Source organism: Perca flavescens, chromosome 2 (assembly GCF_004354835.1).
Source record: "Perca flavescens isolate YP-PL-M2 chromosome 2, PFLA_1.0, whole genome shotgun sequence".
Classification (NCBI taxonomy): domain Eukaryota; kingdom Metazoa; phylum Chordata; class Actinopteri; order Perciformes; family Percidae; genus Perca; species Perca flavescens.
This window is the reverse complement of record NC_041332.1, coordinates 2,634,218-2,647,876: the sequence shown is the minus strand read 5'-3', so window position 1 is coordinate 2,647,876 and position 13,659 is coordinate 2,634,218. Positions and strand designations below refer to the sequence as shown.

At 41.3% G+C, this 13,659-nt stretch overlaps 1 pseudogene; it reads left to right on the top strand.

Annotated features, from left to right (window-relative positions):
* Positions 1-9,303: 9,303 nt before the first annotated feature.
* Positions 9,304-13,659, top strand: part of LOC114568151 (E3 ubiquitin-protein ligase TRIM21-like) — a 4,906-nt pseudogene continuing 550 nt past the window's right edge.

Genomic DNA, 13,659 nt, shown 5'->3' with positions numbered 1-13,659 from the left:
CTTCAACAACTGCAGTGGTTGCAATGACTGGAAAGCAGTATTACTGAAACTTAGTCACGAAAAGAGGTCTTAAAAACATTATGGACTAAGAATGTAACTGCACAGAAATATACCTTGTAGTTCCTCTGATAGACCTCCTTGCAGGCCTCCACGGTGCTATCAGTCCAGGCAAACAATGTTGAACAGCACCCTTCTTCAATTTTCAAGATGCCAATCTCAGGGTCTTCAAAAGACTCTTCTGTGAAGTGATCTGAACATACTTTTGTGTCCCCGTGGATCTGTAACGTTAGATATTGAATGGATGTTACTGTTTATAGTTGTGTGCTTAACTGGTCTAGATTAGCAATGGTTATCATAAACAGGCACAGGTCACGTCTTGTTTATATTCTGTTGTAAGACACTTGCCAGCTACGGCTTAGCAGACCAGGCTAGTCCAAAGAGCTACAACTTGCTTAACGTTACCCCCTAATCAGCCCTCGCCGTTATAACTTAAAAGGACGGTTCGGGTTTATCAAGCCATGTCTATTTTAGCCAGAAGGTTTAGCTAGGTATCTCTATGCTAGCTAGTTAACGTAAATATGGCTAGCTAACATTAGAGTAGTTAAATAGCTAATGTTAATATCTTACCTTGAAATGGCGACCAGGATCTCTTCTTATTTTGTGAATCCATTCACGGCAAAGTACAGGATCTTTGGGGGAAACGATGGAAGGTTTGACCTGTATAGGATTTCTTTCTTTTGGAAGAAGTACATTTGGGAACACAACAATCGCATTGTTGGTAACGTTATGACAGTTAGACTACAGAGGGCCAACGGTTACTTCATTACAACACAGCCTCGTTTTTGGTTTAAGATGATGATTTAGGTGAATAATAAGGCAAATTAAGTTTGACTTAACGTTATTTTAGACTGAATCTAGCTGTCAGCTAGCGGTTAACTGAATTAGCTGTTAGCTAAACTAACTAAAACGTTTTAGCCATCTATGATTGTTTCATTGCTAACGTTAGCTCAAAGCGCCATTAGCATCTAGGAGGCTACTTGATTGCTAACGTTAGCTCAAAAACACCGTTAGCATCTTAGCTAGCAGTCATTTCAAAACGTTTTAGCTAGCTAGTGCCCTAAATATAGGGCACTAGTTTTAGTTATCTGTGATTGTTTGACTGCTAATGTTAGCTCAAAACCATTGACAGTATATTGAGGCTACTTGTTGCAAAGTGGCGCCTGCGCAATTCACATCTGCACTCGACTCACATCGGTTAGTGACCTTATATACTGTCTATGGTAGTGACAGCTGGGTTAAGCGTTTAACTCCGCCCAGATTGAGGTCTGGGGTCTGCAGTCAGGGGGCTTCTCGGATGTGCAGTACATCAGGAAACAGGGCAGAGGGGTCCACTAGGACAAGCGGCTGATTCGTACCTGGGTGAGGTTTGTGGCTACGAAGTGGGCTGATTTTACTGCTGCCTCTGTGACCCCTCTCTCCCTCTGCTGTAAGCGCTGTAGCGCTCTGTGTGTGTGTGTGTGTGTGTGTGTGAGGCGGCCCGGCCAGCGAGGTTGTCAGGTGCTTGTTGAGTTTTAACTCCGAAAAGATAATTAACCACAGGTTCCGTTAATCTTATGATGGACATGTGTTGTGATATTTAAACGAACAATCCGTCAGCGGCGTAAATAAAAGCCTCTTATTTACGAGAGCGGTCTTTCTCGCCTAAAACGTTGTCAAGTGAATTTAGTGATGAATAAGATGGCGAAAATGGATAAAATTGTCCCATTGTTGGCCTGTCTCGTACCTGCTATGGGTTGCTACTCCCTCTTATAGCGTCATCACCCAGTTACTGTAAAAACATGCTACCTTTGAAGAAACCCCAATAAATGTTATTTTAACACATTTTAAGACAGAAATGTTTAAATATATACATATTGAGCACTTTATTTACATATTAATTGGTTGTGGTGGTAAACCTGCACCTTACACTTTAAACTTATATTTGTACTGTTTATATGTGTCTATTAAACACTAATTTAATAGAGTTACCCCAAAAAAAAGAGTTGGGTTGATTTTCTCAAACTTTTCTGAGAGCCCTTTTTCTCCCCTCCCACACACGCTTGGATTCCCTGCTGGGTGGAATGTTCAGCCCACAACTAAAGAGCAGAACGCTCTGATTGGCTAAGCACAGATCTACATAGAACGCTCTGATTGGCTAAGTACAGATCTACATAGAACGCTCTGATTGGCTAAGCACAGATCTACATAGAATGCGGCCTGGAATCAAAATCCTACTATGAACAAGGCTGCAGGATCTGCAAGACCTTACCAGTTATGGACAAATTATTACAAGTTTTGTAATACTTTTGTCTAATACCAACAGGAGATCGTACATTACTCCTGTGCTTAAGGCTCTTCACTGGCTACCAGTTGGTTTTAGAGTGCATTTTAAAAATTTTAACCATTACTTATAGAGCCTTACGGCCGAGCTCCCTCTTACATCCAGGATCTATTACACGCACACACTTCTGGTTGCTCTCTGAGGTCTTCAAGTCAAGACCTTTTAACTGTTCCCAGAACACGTTTTAAAACAAAAAGGTGATCGTGCATTTTTCTGTGGTGGCTCCAAGGCTCTGGAGCTCTCCCTTCAGCCCTGAGAGCCTTGGACTCTGTTGAAACTTTTAGGAAACACCTAAAGACACATCTTTTTAGACAAGCATTTAGTTAGCAATATGGCTTTGTATTGTATTCTATTTGTTGTTGTTTCTTTTTTGTTCCTTCTGTAAAGCACTTTGTGACCCTTCTTGTCTGTGAAAGGTGCTATATAAATAAAGTTTACTTACTTACTTACTTACAGCCTGAATACTCAAGTTCAGAGGATTCAATAAGAGGACCAATTCATTTCTTTTAGAAGAGGTCAGCAGGACGTTTCAAGCGGTAAGTTGATTGTGTTTCTATTTTAGTGTGTAACGCTTTAGACATAGTCAGCTAACGTTAGACAAGTGTGTCTTCAGTGATGCGGCTATTCGGGGCTAATGCTAACGTTGTATGGTGGCTGTGTATTTTTGCCGTCTTTTGGGTTTTAAACCTTTGAGCGTCACAGAAACCACTTAGAGGGAATGATGTGTTTTCATGTTATTATCATACTGTCGTGATGTGTCTGTGTTTATGGTCGGTGCGGCACATACCGTTACCTGACACACGCCCACCTACTCTTATCCCGGCTCTCTGTGCACCGCTGTTGCCTGGAAAAGGCAGCTGTGTCAGCAGCATGAAGGTCCCCTGGGACTGCCGGTACACTATTTAGTACGACCTTATTTGTAGTTTCATAAAATGTACCAGAATTTCTGAATATGAAGGAAATTACTACAGATATTAATGTTCTTACCTCGGTCTTAGCAATGTCGTTCATATGTAATGTTCAAACATAATGTTCACATACATTCTCCAGTCAGTACTAAATATTTGAAAACACCCAGATCAAGTATTAAAGTGAATTTTTTGTTTGCAAGTGCATTCAAATTGTTTTCATTGAATTAAACCAATTGACGTACTTTTCCTGTTTCATGCTTCAGTTGATGTTTAATGTTACTACAGGTGCACATGTGGACATTGTGAGTGGATGCCGCCGAGGTTGAATTCCTGTTTTACAACACAAAGGCGTGTGAGGGCCACAGCAGAGAAGCAATTGGCAACAGAAGCTTACAAATGTTCAATTTGATTTTATTTAAAGAGACCCAACAATTACCCCAAGAGCAAGCATTTGGTGTGACAGTGGCGAGGAAAAACTTCCTTTTTAACAGGCAGAAACCTGGGACAGAAGCTCCTGTTCAGTAGTGATATGAACTGGGTAGAAGTAGTCTGATAATAACAACAACCTGAGCTCTGACTGGCTCAGCGCTGAGATCCTCTGGAATGGTGATCTTCTGCAGCTCTTCAGTAAAAGGTGCTCGGTCAGGGACAACACATGTTTTCATTTATTTATTTATTAACATGTAATGTTTCATAGCAATTTACTAAATGTATGTGTGACCCGGTGTGTTGTACAAGACAGACAAATATTAGCCCCCGTTTTAATATTTGAACTGATTAGAACCCAAGGACTCAAAACATAAATAAACTATTTTATTACTTCTGTGTATCTCTGTCTGGTCACAGGCTCATTTGAGTCCATGTGTTTGAATGGGTGAGGTTGTTCCTGCTGAGCTCAGCATGTCAGCAGAGGGCGCTCTAGGCTTTACAATACACTGGGCATCAGTAGCTAATGCTGACAGTAGAAGTAATCGCCAGCACGTGATGAACGAGTTTAAGTGTATGCGCTACAGAGAGCGATCCTGAACTGAACTGTATCTGGATTTTTACAGAAATAAATGTTTAATGTAAAATCATTTTAAGTGTAACATATGAATTAATTATTTTGCAGAGAGAAACTTTCATCAACAAGAAAGGAAGAGATATTTAATAGAAATATGACTAATAAAAATAATAATATGTCTGACGCAAGATTTGGCATTAACGAGGTAACTTCAGGTTCCACCCAGGGTTTAGTGTATCGCGACGATGGATCACTTGTTATGAAAGATAGAGATTTTCAGCGGAGGTAATTACGTACAGGGCTATTTGTCGGCTTCTTGAGCCGTGTGTTGCGGTTTGAATTATGTTGTTATATAATTTATTTGCTCTCACGATATCTTACCACTGTTGGGGTTGCAACTAAAATAATAGTCTTAAGCAGTTTATGGAAAGCACAGTGTAATTATGGTCAGATCTTGGTCCTGACTGATGGAGAAGTGATATTAATAAGTGTTGTGATTTGCGTGTTTACAGCGTCTGTTTTTTTTTGTCAGCTGTCCTCCTGTTTTAGGAAGCAGCGACTGTATTGTGTTTTGCCTGTAAAATAGTGTCTGTGTCCTTCATATTTATGTAGATTTATAGTTTGCTCTTCTGATGTAAAATATGCGGCTCTGGTAGATATGTGTGATTGTACCTGCTCTACATGAAGTGCCCTGAGAAAACTTCTGTTATGATTTGACACTATCAATAAAATAAAATTTAATTAATGTTGCATGTTGTTGTGTTAATTTACTTACAGAATGTCGGCTCAATTTTCCTTCATTTGAGGCTTTATCCCCCTTTCTTTGCTTTAGGGAAGGCCAGTTTAAGGGCAGGATCTCCTAGAACACTGTTGACTGTGGCCGGTTGGCATTCCCATTGAAGTGGGATGCTGAGAGATAGAGTCTGCAACAACAACAATGCAAATGATGTAATGGGTGTGTATTTTATTACTCCAATACATTGTACAAAGAAAGAGAAGTCTACACAATGTGCTAAGCTAGCTGAGGAAATGGCTCAGATCAAAACTTATTTTTGTAGTTTTTTTAATAATCTGGTCAGATAGTATGTCGACTGTGGCTCATTTGAAATAGCAGTAATAAAAAACATAAAATACTATCATGATACATGAATACATATCATGTAGTGCATAGGACAATATATATGTATACAGTCTCTAAGATCAATGTTATATGTTTGCCCACATTATGTACTGTCTCACTGATAAGGTTCCCATATTTGTTTCCTCTTTTTTTCCCTCTTTCAACTGCAATGGGAATATATGGTCCATAGATATATCATTTGGGAATAACTATTACCAGTAATCATTCAAATGATTACTTTTGACTTATCAGCTTATAAATACAAATGTAAATAAAATACAACAACAAGTAAACTAACATTTATAAAAATTCAATTTCACAAACCTCTGCTTAGTACCTCTGAGTCTTAGTAGTGTCCTTGGATAGTTGGGTTCCAACAGATCTTTTAGGAAGGGGTCAGTCTGGCAGCCAATACTCCGGGAGGTACTGGCCTGGGAAACAGGTCCAATGGCTCCCTAAGAATACATTCACATATGTTAGGAAATGGGAAGGAGACAGTATTGCAAGTCATAAGACATTTCATTTTTCATTGTAGGCATACAACAAAAAGTGTGGTAACTCAGAGCCCAGCAGCAATAGAACACAAGAAAAAACATATATGATGAGGTCCTCTATCTACTATAACATAAATGACAAATAAAGGCACTTGGATGAGTCAAACAACACTAAAAAGTGGCAGTGGAAACAGTGCATTATAAGAAGGTATTTAACAAGTTAGATGCAATACAGATATATGTGAATATAATAAATAATAGGTAACTACCTAGGTTAATCACATGTAGAGCTTATAACCTATATTGCAATATATACTGTGTAACCTCATCTGTCTGTCAAGGAAGACAGAAGGGAGAGGGAAAGGAAAATCAAAAGGGTTGGCAAGCAGGGGACGCATTGCACAGAATCGGTTATGTATATCAATAAGGTAATCATTTATTTATATCGTTTATAACATAGTATTAGTGTACTTTCTTGCCAGATTCCCTTGCCAAGAAAATACTGTATATCAGGCGCTGCGAATGGCGGGGGCGTCGTCCTGTCTCATAGCAGGGTGGAGAATAAAAGCTGCTGGCGCCTCACAGGGACTCACAGGGACTTAAAAAGCGGACTTGAACCCGGCGAGAGCACCAACACCCGATACGCTGAGGATCGCACTCCGCCATCTTGCTAAAAGGCGATGTGATGCACTCACACAATCAGTCACTGACTATCTCTAGTTTCCTCTTGGCCCGAGATGAACAATATTACAAACAAACTATAACAGTAGGCGACATCACTGTTGTTTGCTGTAGCAAAGCGTTACTATACAGTTAACTTAGCTACAGTACTAACTTTAGTTAGTTCAGTAGCCAACTAGGTTATATAGTTATAATGTGCACAGTCACCACCCCTCCCCCCCCCACACACACACACACACAGTGATAAACCGTATGTTAGCTAGTGGTGCCACAGCCAGCTAGCTACCCAGCCAGCTAACCAACCATTAAAAAATTTTTATTATCAACTCTGTTAGTAATCTACGTTATGAAATTGTTTTTTACTCACCGTTTCAATGCTTGGGAGAGGGTCCTGAATAGTGGGAATGGATCCTTTCACCAACAGTAGTTTTGACACGACATCATATAGCCCCTGATTCAGTCGAACTGCGGTGAGAAATGTGCAGTTCAGTAGCTAGCTAGCTACATACAGTAGCTACATACAGTAGCTAGCTAGCTGAAAAGCCTGACTCGGGACAGGTTGAGGCAAGTCTCCAAAAATAAAATCCATCCACCTGTCAGCGACATCTTTTTCTTTTGGAAGGCAGTGCAGTGATGTATATTGTTAAGAATTCTCTAAAAGACGTGTTCTTTGATTTCTGGAGGAAGGAGGAGAGGCTTGGGTCGAATTGAAAGTTAAGCAAAAGGTTTAATGAAACTGCATGAAAACGACAAGACAAAACATATACACTGTAAACAGCGGACTGCAAACATGCTTCCCCTTTCGGGTCACAGTTCGCAGTCCCGTGACATGACAAAACAAATGTTACACTGCAGCTGACAGCGGCCTGAATCCATGCATCTCCTTGTGGAGTCACATCGAAACAGTCCTGTGACATGACAAACAAATACACTGTAAACAGTGGACTGCAGAACCTTGTTCCCTTGTCGGGTCCCTGGCTTGCAGTCCCGAATCTTACTCAGGATCAGAATTATATCCCTTGGAATTGTGGGCGTTTCCCTGAATGGAAACTGTCCCAGGTTAAAGACACACCTCTGATTTCAGGTTTACCCCAGGTCACAGACAAAGGTCGTTTCACATGGTAGTGCCGATTCTGTTCAAGTTTACAGAGTTTGCATTTCCTTTGTTCTAATCACGTCTGGCCCTGCAGGGAGTGGCTCCCCAAAACCAGAAACAATAGTTACCTTTCCTGTGGGGACAATGAGTCTTCTTCATATGCTATGAGTTTGGCAATGCCACTGAAGCACAGAAAAAGTACATCAGGAAAATAATAACAACATCAAGTAAACTATCAGGTATTCCATTACCAAGTATGGAAAGTGTATATAAAAACAGAATACTGAGGAAGGCAAATAGCATTGTGGGTAATCAGAGGCACCCCCTTGCCCCCTCATTTGAATTGCTGCCTTCAGGACGACGATATTGTGCTCCCCTGTTTACAAAAAACAGATCCAAGTTCTCCTTTGTTCCACAGGCTATCAAACTCCTTAATATATCTAATAGTTAACGAAGGTCCTCTACGGTAATAAGGTCTTTATTTATTTATGTATCGTTATCTAGCTGGTCTGGAACCATACTTAATCCATACAACCCCCCCCCCCTCCATACAAGTGCCCTGGTTTATGAGTAATAATATCTACATGTTACAGTCTTCTTTTTGTCTTTTTCTTTTCTATTTTTTGGATTAATGTCGTTAAAATGCCTTATGATGAGATTTCTGCTGCAACCTAATTTCCCCACGGGGACAATAAATAAATAAACAAACAAACAAACAAACAATAAATGTCAGACATGACCTGATTAATTCTTTAGAAGCTAGGTTTTGGGTGAGGCAGTAAAATGCTGATTAGTGTAGTTACTTGATTAAATTTAGCTGCAGGCCCCATTAAACATTGTTTTCCAAACATAGCCTGGCTTTAACTTTTTTAAACCTAACAATTTCATACTCCCACCCTGGAATGATGCATTTCTCATGGCGGTTTTCTGGGAAGACATGACTCCCGCATCTTCTCGGATTCTTCTCAGCAGCAACGGTTTAGCGTTAGAAAAGGGGGCGGGTCTAAGTCGATTTTGGAACACGACACCCATTGGTTACCCGGTTTCTACGTAGCAAATACATGAATTTCTAACTGGCCCGTTTAGCTGGGAGGCGGTCTAGTTCTGTGGGGGGTGGAGAAATGGCGGCAGTGAGCAATTTCAAATTTTCACGGCTTTTCCTTTACACCCCCGAGCCTATATGACACACAGAATCCCATAAAAACCCATTTTCACCATATGGGACCTTTAAGGTCTATTACATGTCTATAGTGTCTACAGAACACAATATGAGTCGTTATTACACCAGGTATAAAAGGTTAATACATGTTTCTATTTGGTCTGAAAAGGGTTTTGGTTCATTATCAGTATTATTGTTTTGTGATAAGATTCAGGGTTCCTACACCTTTTCCAAGGTCAAAATCAAGCCCTTTTGTTGAATACACCTGTGCTGTTCCTACTATGACATGTCAACATGTCTGCCGTGAGAAAGGCCTATAAAGGTATAAGCAACACCTTCTCACACACCCTCCTCCTCCCACCTGTTAGATAAAGCTCAACCTTTGCTCCGTATTAACCAGACAACATCCTGGTATTTCACAATAACCGTGTAAATCAGAGGGAGGAAACCTAACACCAGAGCTGCAGTAAGAGGAGGAGCAACACTGGAAAGAGGAGAGCTTCAACGTCACACTCCAGAAATGAAAGTTAAGTTAGTCAGAGTGTCAGCCACGCTGCAGTCGAGACAAGTCTCTGTTTCTCTCTGAAAGAAAACTCAAACTGACTTCATCAGGTCTTTCTCAACAACACAGCAGAGTCTCTGACAAACACTGGTGAGTACAGCTGATCACATTTACACTTTCTACAACCAGGATTAACACTAAACTTTAGCTCTACTCAGACAGCAAGTTCCTCTCTTTTCATTTCTTGTGAAATTAGTAACAGTATAACTATGTCTGTTTGTCTGCAGGCCCACTATACAGTAGTCCACTGTTACAGCTTTAAACAGTCTCTCTGTGTCAGTTCTCAGGACTGGAGTTTAGATTACTTCCTACTTTACTGCTATTGTTACTGTTTACGGATCGCTTCATGAATACACCTTCCTCTATCTTCTCTGGCTGTTTCACAATAAAAGCTTTCAAACAGAGAACCAGTGGGAGGCTTTTAATGTGAAGCAGCTGGAGGAAATGAAATGTGTTCAAGTAGCTGTGCTGTTCTTTGATAAAACTTGGACACAGGAGCATTATTAGGCTCGTTCTAGATGAACTGCGCCTCGCCTGTAAAGTAGACGAGAGCAGGCGGCAGCAGCCGGGGGCTGGTTTCTACAACCAGGATTAACACTAAACTTCAGCTTAACTCAGACAGCAAGTTCCTCTCTTTTAATTTCTTGTGAAATTAGTAACAATATAACTATGGCTGTTTTTCTGCAGGCCCACTATACAGTAGCCCACTTTAACAGCTTTAAACAGTCTCTCTGTGTCAGTTCTCAGGACTTGAACTGAATCTCTGTGGTTTTCTGTCTGTTTACTAATTGCTTCCTCTATTTCCTCTGGCTGTTTCACACTAAAAGCTTTCCACAAGAAAACTAGTGGGAGGCTTTTATTGTGAAGCAGCTAGAGAATATGAACTGTTTGACAATATATACTGTAGATACTGACAATGCTTTGCTGAAGCTAAATAGTTGGTCACTCCTCTTAATTCTTCAAGTTAAAACGATATGCTATGAAAACCTCTATCTTACAGAGGACTTTACATACACCAAGGTGATATGTAAGATTAAAGTTTTAACTTATGCCTTAGAACTTTTTCAGCTGGTGCAACCCTTAAAATGTTAGTAATGCGTAAACTCTAACCTAATTATAGATAGTTTCAGACTAGTCTATTGCTGCGTTCCAAACACAATTTTAACCCGTAAGTTACGACTTCAAGTCACAACTCACGACTCGGTAGTGTTTCAGGCAAAGTCACAACAAACCCTTCTAGCTAGCATTACCTAGCGTTAGCTTGCGGCTACCTAATGCTGAGGTTAACTAGCTAGCTAGCTGATACTAGCGATTTCCAGTCGGCAACATAATTTGTGCTTCATTTAATAAACATAACCTGTAGTAGTTCTAAGGGTGTCACAATTTTGATTTTAAATCAAAATCGATTGAAATTAAGTCACAATCTTGAATATTGAATAAAAAAATGGAATCGTCGATACTGCCACGCCCCCATGTCACGTGTTGAAGTGCTGCAAGTCAGTCAACCTCCAGTAACTTAGTTACCAGCCAATCAGAAGACAGCACGGCAACTGCAGATGCAGGAGATGCATCGACAGAACTTGAGCCCCCCCCCTCTCTCACTGAAGTGTGTGAAAGTGTGGAAGTATTTTGGATTTCCAGTGAGTTATGTTGACAATGTTTGCGGTGTCGACAAAAAAGCCACAGTATGCAAGCTCTGCTATGTGCGTGTACCATATTCTGTATGTTTACCATTGCACATTAGCCTAGCAGCTAGCGGATATTCCTTCTGCTTATAGCTTTATCCCAACAAAACCGCACGGTTGAATTTTAGCTTGCATGCACGTTTTTTGTAGCCTAAACAGAGCAGCTTATATTGGTTATATTAGAGAGAACAACAATTTAACGGACTGCCCGAGTCGCCATATTTGCTATCGTTCTGCTCAGCTGCTGTGCTGGCTCGATAACCTATGCTTTATAAAAGAAGTAAAAATTGAGAATCGAATTGTGACATTAGAATCGAAAATGTAATCGTATCGAGGATTTGGAGAATCGTGACACCTCTAAGTAGTACACACTCGTATATGTGTATTGTTTTGATTACAATATGCGGAATAACTTTACTTGCTCATTTAGGTCTATTTATTTCTATTTCTCACCGTTAATCACCGCACAGCATCAACAGGGGTCGCCACTGTTGTTTATGTGTGTGTGAGACGTTAAAACCTGTAACCGGGACTACAACGATCTGCTACGAGGTCACGGGTAGTAACTTACGGGTTTAACGGTAACGGTTTGACAGCCGTTCCAGGGCACTTTCGCGAGTAGAAGGTTATGTAAACACGGGTTACGGGTTGCCTGGAACACAGCATATGTTTGAACTTACACATACGTCTTGCAACTACCACGCACCACCGAACCACAACAACAACCCAGTGCAGATAGTTAGGCATTGTATTATCTCAAATGTCTTCAAATATTTAGTGTGTTTAGCCGCTGTAAACCGGGCTGAGCCCCAAATTTGTACAATGTCTGGCTCCGCCCCTGTGTGGATATATTCAGTGCTGTTTTGTCAGAGTAGCGAGCTTTACTGTGTTCCTTGTTGCTCACATTTTGGTGCAAGTCAAAACACCTTTTTTTAAATAATTAAAACTCTATTTTAATATGTTTTTCTTTTTATTCACACTATATGTAGATATGGCTGCTGCAAACTATCTGCCATCTGAAGATCAGTTTCTGTGCTCCATCTGTCTGGATGTGTTCACTGATCCTGTCACCATACTATGTGGACACAACTTCTGCAAAAACTGCATCACTGAACACTGGAATACTAGTAACAGGTGCCTTTGTCCCATCTGTAAGGAGAGTTTTACCACCAGACCTGGTTTAAGAGTCAACACTTTCATCTCTGAGATGGTTGCTCAGTTCAGACAGTCAGCTCAACAGAAAGCCAGCAGCAGCAGCTCAGAGCAACAAGTGTCCAAACCAGGAGAAGTTCCCTGTGACGTCTGCACTGGAACCAAACTGAAGGCCCTGAAGTCCTGCCTGGTGTGTCTGGTCTCCTACTGTGAGACTCACCTGGAGCCTCATCTGACCATGTCAGGTCTGAAAAGACATCAGCTGATCGACCCTGTGGAGAACCTGGAAGGCAGGATGTGTACGAAGCACGATAAACCTCTGGAGCTGTTCTGTAAGACCGACCAGACATGTGTCTGCATGCTCTGCTCTGTTTTAGACCACAAGATGCATGATGTTGTTCCTCTGAAAGAAGAATATGAAGGAAAGAAGGCAGAGCTGGGGAAGACAGAGGCTGAAATTCAGCAGATGATCCAGAAGAGGGCGACTGAAGATTCAGGAGATCAAACACTCAGTCGACCTCAGTGAGGAAGATGCAGACAGAGAGATAGCAGAAGGTGTTCAGGTCTTCACTTCTCTGAAGGAGTCTGTTGAGAGAGGCCTGAATGAGTTCATCAACACCATCAAAGAGAAGCAGAAAACAACAGAAAAACAGGCCGAAGCTTTCATCAAAGAGCTGGAACAGGAAATCTCTGAGCTGATGAAGAGGAGCACTGAGGTGGAGCAGCTCTCACGCTCTGAAGACCACCTCCATCTTCTCCAGAGTGTCCAGTCCCTAAACATCCAACAACCTCCACCCACCAAGGACTGGACAGAGGTCAGCATCCGTCCATCATATGAGGGGACTGTGGTGAAAGCTGTGGTTCAGCTGGAGGAGACACTCAGTAAAGAGATGAAGAAGCTGCTTGAAGCCGAGCTGAAGAGGGTCCAGCAGTATGCAGTGGATGTGACTCTTGATCCTGATACAGCACATCCTAAACTCATCCTGTCTAATGATGGGAAACAAGTGAATCTTGGTGATGTGAGGAAGAATCTCCCAGACAACCCTGAGAGATTTTCTAATCGTGTTTGTGTTTTAGGAAAACAGAGTTTCTCTTCAGGCAGATTTTACTTTGAGGTTCAAGTTAAAGGAAAGACTGCCTGGGATTTAGGAGTGGTCAGAAAGTCGATCAACAGGAAGGGAGACATCACACTGAGTCCTGAGGATGGTTACTGGACGATATGGTTGAGAAATGGAAATGAGTACAAAGCTGCTGCTGACCTTCCAGTCCTTCTCTCTCTGAAGTCTCCTCCTCAGAAGGTGGGGGTGTTTGTGGATTATGAGGAGGGTCTGGTCTCCTTTTATGACGTAGATGCTGCAGCTCTTATCTACTCCTTTACTGGCTGCTCCTTCACTGAGAAACTCTTCCCATACTTCT